General features: G+C 42.3%; 1 long non-coding RNA gene and 1 other non-coding gene across 2 annotated transcripts in view; one reads left to right on the forward strand and one right to left on the reverse strand.

The window, feature by feature from the left end:
• The window catches only part of LOC140712319 (uncharacterized), a 31,859-nt gene extending 21,354 nt beyond the window's left edge, over nt 1-10,505 (forward strand). The window contains exon 4 of the long non-coding RNA XR_012093850.1: nt 10,150-10,505. This is a non-coding gene — a long non-coding RNA (uncharacterized lncRNA). The remainder of the gene's footprint in view (nt 1-10,149) is intronic.
• Nucleotides 7,803-7,866, reverse strand: LOC119624952 (U7 small nuclear RNA). Its single transcript, XR_005241112.1, has one exon. It is a non-coding gene; the product is annotated as a U7 small nuclear RNA (small nuclear RNA).
• Nucleotides 10,506-11,606: the final 1,101 nt, after the last annotated feature.

The following is an 11,606-nucleotide window of genomic DNA, read 5'->3' on the forward strand; positions in this document are numbered from 1 at the left end:
CAGCCTCAAACTACCAAGTAGCTAAAACCACAGTCATGCACCATCACGCCTGGCTAATTTTTATTTTTGTAAAGATGGGGTCTCATTATGTTGCCTACACTGGTCTTGAACTCCTAGCCTCAATCAATCCTCCCACTTCAGCCTCCCAAAGCACCAGGATTACAGACATAAGCCACCTTGGCCAGCAATCTTTCATTCTTTAGGTTTCATTCTTTAGGTTTCTTAAAGAATAAAGAAAATCTCTTTACTCTTTTGATTGTTTCTTTGTTGCATAGAACCCTGTTAGCTTGATATAAGCCCATTTGTATATTTTTTAATACACTGTTGATGGGAATGTAAATTAGTGCAGCCACAATGGAAAACAGTAGGGAAGTTCCTCAAAAAACTGAAAATACACCTGCCATATGATCCTGCAATCCCACTGAGATACATATATGTGTGTGTGTCTGTGTGTGTGTGTATAATATAAATGAAAAATATATATAAAATACGTATATATATTATATAAAAGAAAAGAGATCAGGTCAAAGAGGTATCTGCACTCCCATGTTTACTGCAGCACTATTCACAGTAGCTAAGATATGGAACCAACTTACGTGTCCATCAATGAATGAATGGATAAAGAAAATGTGTATCTATATACACATCGATATGTATATATACAATAAAATACTATTCAGTCATAAAAAATAATGGAATTCTATCATTTGCAGCAGCATGAATGAACATGCAGGACATTATAAAAAGTGAAATAAGCCAAGCACGGAAAGACAAATATTGCGTGTTCTCACTCATATGTGGGAGCTAAAAATGTTGATGTCATAGAGGTAGAGAGTAGAATGATAAAGGGGGGGTTGGGGTATACAGAGGTTGTTTATGGGTAAAAACATGCAGTTAGATTGAAAGAATAAGTTCTAGTGTTCCATAGCACAATAGGCTAACTCTAGTTAGCAATAATTTACTGTGTATTTCAAAATAGCTAAAAGTGAACATTTGGAATGTTTCCAACACAAATAAATAATAAGTGTTTTAGATGATGGATATCCCAATTACCCTGATTTGAACATTACACATTGTATGCATGTATCAAAATATTACAAGTACCCTTAAAATATGTACAACTACTAGGTATCAATTTAAATAATTGTTAAACGAGTCAAAGAAAGATATATTGGTGAATATGTGTTAGTCAGTACTCCAGCAACACATAATCTATTGAAGAGATAAACATGAATATAGTTTACCACAAGGCTCAATGGTGTATAAAATGCAAAACAAAAACATGTACTGATGCTTATTAAACTCAAGTCCCTCTTCTAAGGACTTTATATGTATTCCTCTCTTATCTGCAGTTTTGCCTTCCATGATTTCAGTTACCAGTAGTCAACTGTGGTCTAAAAATATTAATTGAAAAATTTCAGAAATAAACACAAGTTTGAAATTGCAAACTCTTCTGAGTAGCATGATGAAATCTCATGCTATCCTGCTCCATTGCATCCAGGATATGAGTCATCCCTTTGTCCAGCTTATCCACATGCGACCCGCCTGTTAGTCACTTCATCAGATCAAAACAACATAGTACAATATGTATAGGGTTCAGTACTATCCAAGGTTTCAGGCATCCACTGGGGGTTTTGGAACATATCACTCACAGATTAGAGGGGACTACTGTATTAATTTATTAAATCCTCACAACGACTCTTGAAATACGTACTAGTATTATCTATATTTTTCAGAATAAACTGATGCTCAAAGAGGTTAAATATGTTGCCCAGGATTGCACAGCTGGTGGTGTGAAGAAGCAGATGAATTTGAAAATGCAGGAGGAAGATATTTATTTAATGAAGGATCTGAGAAAGCATCACATCATGGAAAAATGGGTTTTGAGCTAGACCTTCAGGATGAAGTAGGTATTCAACGTGCTAAGGGGTGGGTGGCATATTAGATTGAGTAAGACATAGAAGTGGATTTTCAGGGAAAAACAAATAGTCACATGTGGCTGTTGTGTATGCCTACACCCTGGGTATAGGGTGGGAATTAAGTGAGTGGATATGATGGAAATTACGACTGGGCAGATGGTCATTAGCTCAATTGTGGAGGGTCTCTAGTGGCCCGCCCAGCTTCCAATCCCTCCTATATCCTCATAGATGTTCTGTAATCTTCCATCCCTAATCAGCCTGGGTACTTCTGGTGAAGTTAACCCTATACCCAGGGGCAGAGTAGCTCCTGATTTGCTTAAGCCAATCAACATTTTCCATTCCCCTGGCCACAAGATGGGTTTGAGGTTGGGCCTGCGACCCAGCCCTATCCAATCAAGTGAATGTCCTTGATCCAATCAAGGACTCTTGCCCAGCATTCTGGGACAGAACTCTCTCTCTCTTTTTCTCTCTCCCTTTGAAAGTGTGGAAATGTGTAGTCTACAAGCTATGGCCTCCTTGCAAGTACAGGGCCAGCCCCAGCCAGACTCAGTACAGAAAGAATCTGGCACCTGAGGAAGCATGGCAGGGAGACACAAAGAAACTTAGTCCCTGGTCACGTCATTGAGCCACTGGATTGAACCATACTGTAGCTAGTTCTCCCATCTCTGGACCTTCCTGTCACATGAACCTAGAAAGTATCTTTTTTTTTTTTCTTTTGTTTTTCTTTTTCTTTTTTTTGAGACAGGGTCTCACTTTGTTGTCCAGGTTGGAGTACAGTGGCACGATCATGGCTCACTGCAACCTCCACTTTCCAGGCTCAAGCGATCCTCCCACCTCAGTCTCCCAGCTAGCTGGAACTACAGGCACATGCCACCTTGCCCAGCTAATTTTTCAATTTTTTTGTAGAGACAGGGTTCTACCTAGTTGCCTAGGCTGGCCTCAAACTCCTGAGCTCAAGTGATCTGTGTGCCTCAGCCTCCTGAAGTGCTGGGATTACAAGCACGAGTCACCATGCCCAGAAAGTAAATTTTCTATTTAAGCAGCGTGAGTCAGGTTTTCTGTTACTTGCAATATAAAGTCTTCAATAGTAGGATGTGTGTGGGTTTTTTATTTGTTTGTTTTTTGAGACAGAGTCTCACTCTGACACCCAGGCTGGAGTGCAGTGGCACAATCTCAGCTCACTGCAACCTCTGCCTTCCAACTTCAAACAATTCTGGCACCTCAGCCTTTCAGGTAGCTGGGATTACAAGTGCGCCTCACCATGCCCAGCTAATTTTTATATTTTTAGTACAGACAGGGTTTCACCATGTTGGCCAGGCTGGTCTCGAACTCCTGCCCTCAAGTGATCCGCCCGCCTAGGCCTCCCAAAGTGCTGGGATTACAGGTGTGAGCCACTGTGCCTGGCCAGGATGTGTGGTTTTAAATCATTGTTCTGGTAAGTGGTTTAAAAAGCTTACTCCCTGGCCACATGGAGGGTAAATTGGTTGGCAAATCCCAAAGCAAGGGGATGGCTGGAAACCACTGCAATATGCCCAGTGAGAATCAGTGCAGGCAAGAGTTAAAGAGTTGACAGTAGACAGAGAAGATTTGAAAGAAGAAGCATTTGTGCAAAACTTGTTTAAAACAGGTTGTTAAATTTATCTGGGATTGAAAGCTTCATTTGTTCTTCTATTTAATCCCACTGGAATAAAGGATTATTTGGGGGGAAAAAAAAAAAAAAAGCTTCTAAGATTGTATCAGGTACCTGAAGTCTGTTACTACTCTCATCCCTAAGAGAAAGGAAAAGCGGCCATCTAGGGTGGCTCACGCCTGTAGTCCCAGATACTCGGAGGCTGAGGCAGGAGAATCACTTGAACCTGGGAGGCGGAGGCTGCAGTGAGTCCAGATCACACCATTGCACTCCAGCCTGGGTGACAGAGCTAGACTCCATCCCCAAAAAAAAAGGAAAAGAGAATTACCTCCATTAGTTATTGCTCATTCATTCATTATATCCCATATTCCATACTAAATAGTTCATCTTTCCAGGTATTTCTGTCCTTCACATGTTTACAGCCTGATATCATATCCCTCAAAGTCATCAAGTAACTCAGTTCCACCTACTTAGCTCCTTTAAATCTTTCTTCATATATCAGATCCTTTCATTCCTCTGCACATAAGAACTTATACTCACATATATTCCATCCATTCTATTTCACAGCTCTTTAGTGGCAATGGCCCAGTGTGTACAATCTGTTCCATGTGTCCAGACTCGGCAGGAAATAGGGAGCGGGAGAACAGGCAGTGAAATTCTGTAGGTCAAACAGAAGGCTAGGATGGATGCCATTATTGTATTGTGCTTGGAGTGAGAGGACCAGGTTTGCAGCCTATCTGTGCTCAGCTGCATGACTTGGGACAAGCCACTTGACCTTTTGAACCTTGGTATCTTCAGTTATAAAACACAAATGATTTTTAGCCCATAAGGGGCTCGAGTCTATCTTATATTCTTCCTTCATCCCCTCTCCTTTATTCCCTGAGGAGAATGAGGGTTGGCAAGGATGAATCAAGGGCTTGTTCCTGGGCCAACTGGTGAGTAGTGTGGTCTCATCCTCTAAGGAATTATAATCTCTTTGAATTGCAAATCCCTCATGGCTAGTAACTCTGGATAGGTCCTGGGCTACTCCAACCTAGGAGCTATTCTGCTCTGATAAAGTAAAATAAGCCAGGCCTGCTGTAGGCTTAGAAAGAATCGCCTTTTCCTCTCCTTTGCTTATCTCATATTTTCTTGAACCAGCCTCTCCTTGGAAAAACTCAGGGCAGAAAAACTGAGGGCTGAGAATTAAGTAAAGCTTGGTGGCAGGCAAGTGAAGCTTGGGGCCTACTTACCACATTGCTGCCTCTGCTCTGTCACGAGGAGCCCTACAAGCAGTCCAGCCTGGATTCCGGGCATGCCCCTGGGTTCAGGGGCAAAAGACTTTGCCTTGGCTTCAGCACATGTCGCTGGGGACAGAGGCAAGGCACTATGGCACTTCACGCTTTCAGCTTCTCCTAATCTTTTTCCACCTCAATAGAACTAATCCTAATAGCACCCTCTTATAGGATTGTTATGACAATGTAATGAGATCATCTAAGTGAAAACTATTCAAAAATGGAAAGTAATCGTCTTGAATTTTAAATTCTTCCTATTTTAGTTTCTTCATCTGTTAAATGTAGCTTTTAAAAACTGAAAAACAAACATACTCGTGAGTCTTTTGAGGGATTGCAAGAGGAAAAAAAACGCAATCCAGGAGGGGCGCGGTGCTCATGCCTGTAATCCCAGGACTTTGGGAAGCCAAGATGAGTGGATCACCTGAGGTCAGGAGTTCAAGACCATCCTGGCCAACATGGTGAAAACCCATCTCTACTAAAAATACAAAAATTAGCCAGGCGTGGTGGCATGTGCCTGTAGTCCCAGCTACTCAGGGGCTGAGGCAGGAGAATCACATGAACCGAGGAGGCAGAGGTTGCAGTGAGCCCAGATTGTGCCATTGCAATCCACCCTGGGAGTCAGAGCAAGATTCTGTTTCAAGAAAAAAAAAAAGGCAATTTATAGTCATGGAAATTATTTCATTTTAACTTTATTAACAGTTTTGGCACTGAAATCCTCTATAAAGTGAATATATGGTTAGCCCTCTTATAGGTCTTATGCCTATTAATGATCTTGTAAATCTGCAGAAAATAGGGCCACCCATTTACTATAATCTCTCATTGAGAAGATATAGTTGGTTTTACTCTTAACACTGCACCACTGTTTCAGTTTAGATTCCTGGTAATTACATAAGTCCTAGCAGTAAGAAGCCTCTTCTGATTCACAGTGACCCTACCCCATAAGCAAGATCTGTCAGTCTATTCTATAGTTCACATGTATTGTATTGTGCACAATTGCTGACCCTCATGTAATTCACAAGTAGAAAGCATGGCCCGGCCCTGTAGGAGCTATACTCCAGGCAGCAGGCATTGATCTTATAGATACAAACAGATATATATTTCATCCAATCTCCTACATATGTTCCAAACATCATGTCTTCCCTAACATAAAGAACTAGACATATTGGGGCTTTAAATAAGGTCTAATTTCCTGAAAGCACAGCCAGCATATCAGGGGGAAAAAACAAAAACAAAAAAACTTCAAGAGTGGAAATGCCGTTAAAAAAATCTGGGAGTTTTTCTATCTTTAAGGCAGTAGATGAATGGGTGCCTAAAGATAATTATACCAGACTGGAAGTAAAAATCAGTCAAATAACCGCACGACTAAGAGCAGATCTCGCCAAAGCCTCAGCATTATCATAATGCAGGTGTTACTGCACCCCATCTTCCTTCCTCAAGGGGTGCCTTTGCTGAGCCCTGATGCTATGAAAGGGCTGAGTCTTTCTCTCTTCAATCTCTGCGCCTCTAGTTGGAGGATTCCAGGGGATTCCGTGTCAGAGCCCACACCAGAGGCTGGAAACAAAGAGGTTGGACATGCATTTGCCCATTGCCCTGGACACCCTGATGCTGGGGAGCTGGCACCATCTGGGAGGAGAATCACAGTGTCAGAGGACAGCATAGACCTTCTGCATCCTGTCACCTGCCCTCATGCTGCATAAAGAGAAAGCTGCCAGGCACAGGCCTCCCAGGAAGAGATTGACTCCAATATATCTGTCATTTGTCCCATATCTGCTTTTTAAGTACGCAGACTAAGCCAGACTCTCATGACTAAGTATGTACACTGGTGAACAAAAAGACTTCCCAGGTCCCAGAACAAAGATGAGGATGAATCCTTCCATTTGGGTTTAAGTTTCTCACCAAAAGAGATCCAGTTCTCCTGTTTCCTCACTAGTGGATCTTAAGGGCATCTCTGCCTTGACAACCCTAACACTAATATCTAACACTCAAAACATTCCTTTTTCTCAGCATAATGTTACTGGTAAAATAAATTTTTTATATATTAGCCCTGCCCTTCTTACATGGGGGTGCAGTGGGCTTCCTCCAGCTAGTTTGAGGCCACTAGCCTCAAACACTTTCTGTTCACTCTCTGAATAACCCAAGGAAATGGCCACTACAAATTCTTTGGATTCAGCTTCTGCCTGACAGAGGGAGGTAAGAGTAGTGGTCGGGGTGCGGGAGTTTCACTTTCTCAATGCCCGAACCTCAGTTAGCACTTTAGAGGACAGAGGGAAGATTCTGAAATTTTCTGTGTAGGAATTCAAAATGATTACTTGACCAAATTTGCATTTCTGAGACAAGCATTTGTAATCACCCCTAAATAAATTATAAATTTCATTCTGTCACAGAGTCTGAATCAATGAGATTTTGACGGATTTCTATTTTGTGGGTGGAGACGGGGAAGATGCCTTGAGGCTGAGGGACTTGCAGGAGGTGACTCTGCTCACGCAGACTCTTGACCTTTCACCAAGGATGGCTTGGGCGTGCCGGGTTAACAGGCTCCTAAACCTGCCTGGAGCAGTACAAAAACAAACATCAACATTCTCTGCACAGGCTGAAGCTCTGAAATGTTGCAGCAACCCACATTACAGAATGCAATTTCAATTCCAATTAACCATATCACTACATCATTCTAAAGTCACCTGGGGCAGTGTATTGCAAATTGACAGCCACTGCCCACTCAGTTTAACAGGCAATGACCAGTGTTTTCTAAAAATAAGAAAAAGAGTATAATAGAAAACATTAGAGTACTTTGCACATTATGAAGTATTGTTTTATGAAATACTTAGTTCAGGCAGGTAAGTAGGTGATGCATCATTACTGTGGGCTGGATCATAATATGCAATGCATTTTTACTATGCTCTTGGTCAGAGTAGACAAACAATGGCTAAAGTGTGCTCTCATCATTTAGTCCTCCCTTTCTTTCTTTTTTATTTTTTTTCAGTGGGTCTTTACAGCAAAAACTGGAAAGCCTGCTAGACAAATTCTGCAAGAGTTGTTAACACTTTTTTTTTTTAACTCTTCTTTTTCAGTGCTGCCAAATAAACAGTGTGCTTCATTATCATTCCCTTGTATTCATATTCCCCAGAGATACCAAATAGCCTCTGCATACCCATCAGGGTTTTACCTGCCTTGAAGGAGTGATTGCAACACATATATTACTTTTTAGGATGGGAACAGCATGGGTAAAATGAGAGTCACTCATGAAAATTCCACACATTTTGCAGAACTTAACAAACTGATCACACACACCTTTTCTTTTTCTGGTCAAGGTCATAAGTTGTTTTCAGGATTTGGTCTGAGATTCATCAGAGTCCCATGCATCGTGACACCTTCTATTGCTAGGCTTCTAAAACCCTGTGTATTTGCACAGGTCCTCTGTGGACAGTGAGCTGGACTGACCTCACAACCCTCCAGAATGTTCAGTGGCTGAGAATGACCCACTCCCAGCAAATTTCTGCAGCCAAGGGGTTAATCCTCCCTGAGCTGAAGCCTGACATGGTGTGAACCACAACCTCCCCCTCACAGCTGTTTTAGCATTTCATGTGCCTGACAAGAAGCATTTATGTCTGGCCTAAACCTCACCTGTTGCAACGTGACTCCATTCATTCACTCTGTCACCAGAGTGACGGTCACCAGATATTTGTGGAGCCCCTGCAATGGGCTTGTCATTGCACGAGGTGCTGCAGAGCTCACAGTTCCGCCACAGAGACAACACACTCATAAATCACAATGCCAGGCCACATGTGCGGCAAAGGCCATGAGGCTCTAGGTGTGCAGAGAGGGGACAAAGAGGGTTGGCCTTAGAAGGTCTGGTGTGGCTCACAGAAAGGCTGGTTATGACTTGCAGTCATGTAAGTGCAGATGAAGAATAGTTGATATCTTCCTCCTATGGTTAATTCTCCCCAAACTTCTCTTTTGACTCTTGATGAAACATTCTCAATGAATTTTTCTTTTTATATCCAACTGTTAGTCCTTCCAGCAATTTTATCATCAAAGTCTGTTAATTTTCTATCTCTTCTTGCTGTCGGGTGAATGTTGTGTCGTTTGTTAAAATCCTAAACCCCAAGTACAATGGTATGAAGATGTGGGGCCTTTAAGAGGTGATCAGGTCATGAAGGTGGAGCCCTCACAAGTTCATTTAGTGCCATTATAAAAAGACCCCCAAGAGACCCTCGCCTCTTCTCCCATGTGAGGATACAGAAAAAAAGACAGTGTCGATGAACCAGGAAGGAGGGTCCTCACCAGACACTGAATCTGCCAGCACTTTGATCTTGAACTTCCCAGCCTCAGAACTGGGAAAAATAAATTTCTATTGTTTATGAGTTATCCAGGTTATGGTGTTTTGTTATAGCAGCCCAAATGGACCAGGACTCTCCCTGTATAATGTAAGTTCTATGAAAGTAAGGACTTTGTCTATTTTGTTCCTTGCTCTACTTTCAGCATCTAGTACAGTGCCTGGCAATAAATATTTGTTCAACAAATGTATGAGCCCACTTTCTATGGGCTTCATTAGGCTGAGATGGGGATGGGGGCTAATGTTTAAAATGGGTTCCTATTACAAATAATGAAACCAACATCTCAAGCTCTCCTTCCTACCCATTGTTGTAGGACCTCCATCCCCTCCAGGTCTCTCCTGCTTGTTTCTGAGCATTCCTGGAGATGTTTTCAGTGTGCACAGGAACAAGTGCTGAAGATGTGGCTACCACACTGGAAATCTCAACAAGCTGAGGAGGTTCTGTGTTCTCTAAAGCCCTCTGTGCATCACAGCCATGGCTGTAAGCCATGAAGAAAGGGAAAGAACACCTCCTTCTCGCCTTGTATAATCTCTTCTCACACAGGCACCAAAGCACTATGACGCTGTGCTTTGTAGTTGGAGGTTTTGTATTGAAAATACTTCCCATATTTACTTACAGGTCTTATTTCCTCTGGATCCAGACATGAGTACAGGAAGAGCTCATCTGAGGACAAGGAGCAGTATTCAGTCTCTCTCCTTCCTCCCTGCTGGTCATCAAGACATTCAGATTAGCTGAACTTAATAGGCCAGCTCTGCCTTAGGGTGAGGGACTCCCATGAGGCTATTCAGCGCCCTCTGCAAAGGAGTCTACTCTCTTAGCCCACTAACCATTACCAGGCTGTCTAGATTCCAGCAGTGACCATGTTCAATCTTGAGCTTGAGAGCCACTACAAAATCCTTTCTTATAGATAGAACTTTGGATTGGCATAGAAATGTGGCATGTACCTGACCAAGCCTGTGTATATGTCACTGGTATTTTATGTCATATTCTAGAGCTTGCATGTGTCCAGGAAGTCTAGTGAATTCGACCATGAATCCAGACATGGCCAGTGGCTACATCCTGTGGGAAGACACTGTGCTTCTCTCTGACCCATGAACACTCTGCTAGTCAAGCTCTCTGTCACAAAGACAACTTGAAGAGACAGTGTGGACCTCAGAGAAGATACCATCATCACTCTTACCAATACAACTGTAGTGAATAGGACCCCTATTATTCCTTAGATCAAAAGGACAGCTCATTCAACAGTGTCTTCAAGGCATGCCAGCAATTTGCATAGGATGTTCATAATCGCACTTTGATTATCTAGTGCTTTGTGGATGTGTTGTATATTATAGAAATCCATTTGCAACATGGAGGCAAATTTTCTCTTTTGTTTGTTCGTTTGTTTATCTGAAAATCAACAAATGGTTATGGAATACCTACTATGTGCCAGGGACTTCTGGTCACAGCCTCAAACAAAAGAGATTTTTCTGTATTCTATTCTTCTGTAGCTTACCATAAGTAAGAGCATTACATAGGTAAGAAAACAGTTAAATAATAAGATAATTTCACAGAATCATAACTTTGGGCCTGGTGTGGTGGCTCATGCTTGTAATCCCAGCACTTTGGGAGACCAAAATGGGAGGATCACTTGAGCCCGGGAGTTCAAGACAAGCCCTAGCAACACAGTGAGACCACTCCCCCCAGCCCTGAAAAAAATGGAAAAATTAGCCAAGAATGGTGGTGCACACCTGTAGGAGGCTAAGGTGGGAGGATTGCTTGAGCCTGGGAGGTGAAGGTTATGAGCCCAGGAGGTGAAGATGAAGGTTATTGCTTTAGCCCTGGTGGTGAAGCTAAGATGGTACCACTGCACTCCAGTCTGGGCAACAGAGCAAGACCCTGTCTCAAAAAATAAAATAAAATAAAAGCTAAATTTTATGAATAATAAATAAATTCTATGGAAAGAATTATGCAGAGCAGTCTGACACAAAAGGTGACTGGGATTTGCTGGCCTATGTCATTCACATCCCCTTGTCCCTTGCAGTTTCTAGAGTACATGTCAGAAGGTGAAATGCTTGTTTCCCCATCCTCCCTTACTGCTAAGGGAGTAGCAACCTGACATGAATCCATGGCTCCAAACAAAATACCCTGAGGAATACTTTCCTGCCCAATAAAATGCAGAGCCAGAGCCACATAAAAAAGACTTTGATCCTTTAAACTCTCCCTTCTCCTTGTTTGAAACAAAGACATGATGCCCAGAGGCACAGCAGCTATCTTGCAATCATGGAGTGATCATCACATGGAAGAATGTCATGATGTTAATGACTACCACAGAGTAGGAAGCAAGAAGGAGCCTGCATCCCTGCTGTCACCATCGAGCCCTGCAGAGCCTTCACCTAACTACCCTGGACATCTTCATCTGTGTGAGACAAATAAAGCTCCATCCATTTAGGCCTTTGTTAAGTTTGTT

This window comes from Chlorocebus sabaeus, chromosome 8 (genome assembly GCF_047675955.1).
Source record: "Chlorocebus sabaeus isolate Y175 chromosome 8, mChlSab1.0.hap1, whole genome shotgun sequence".
Taxonomy (NCBI): Eukaryota; Metazoa; Chordata; class Mammalia; order Primates; family Cercopithecidae; genus Chlorocebus; species Chlorocebus sabaeus.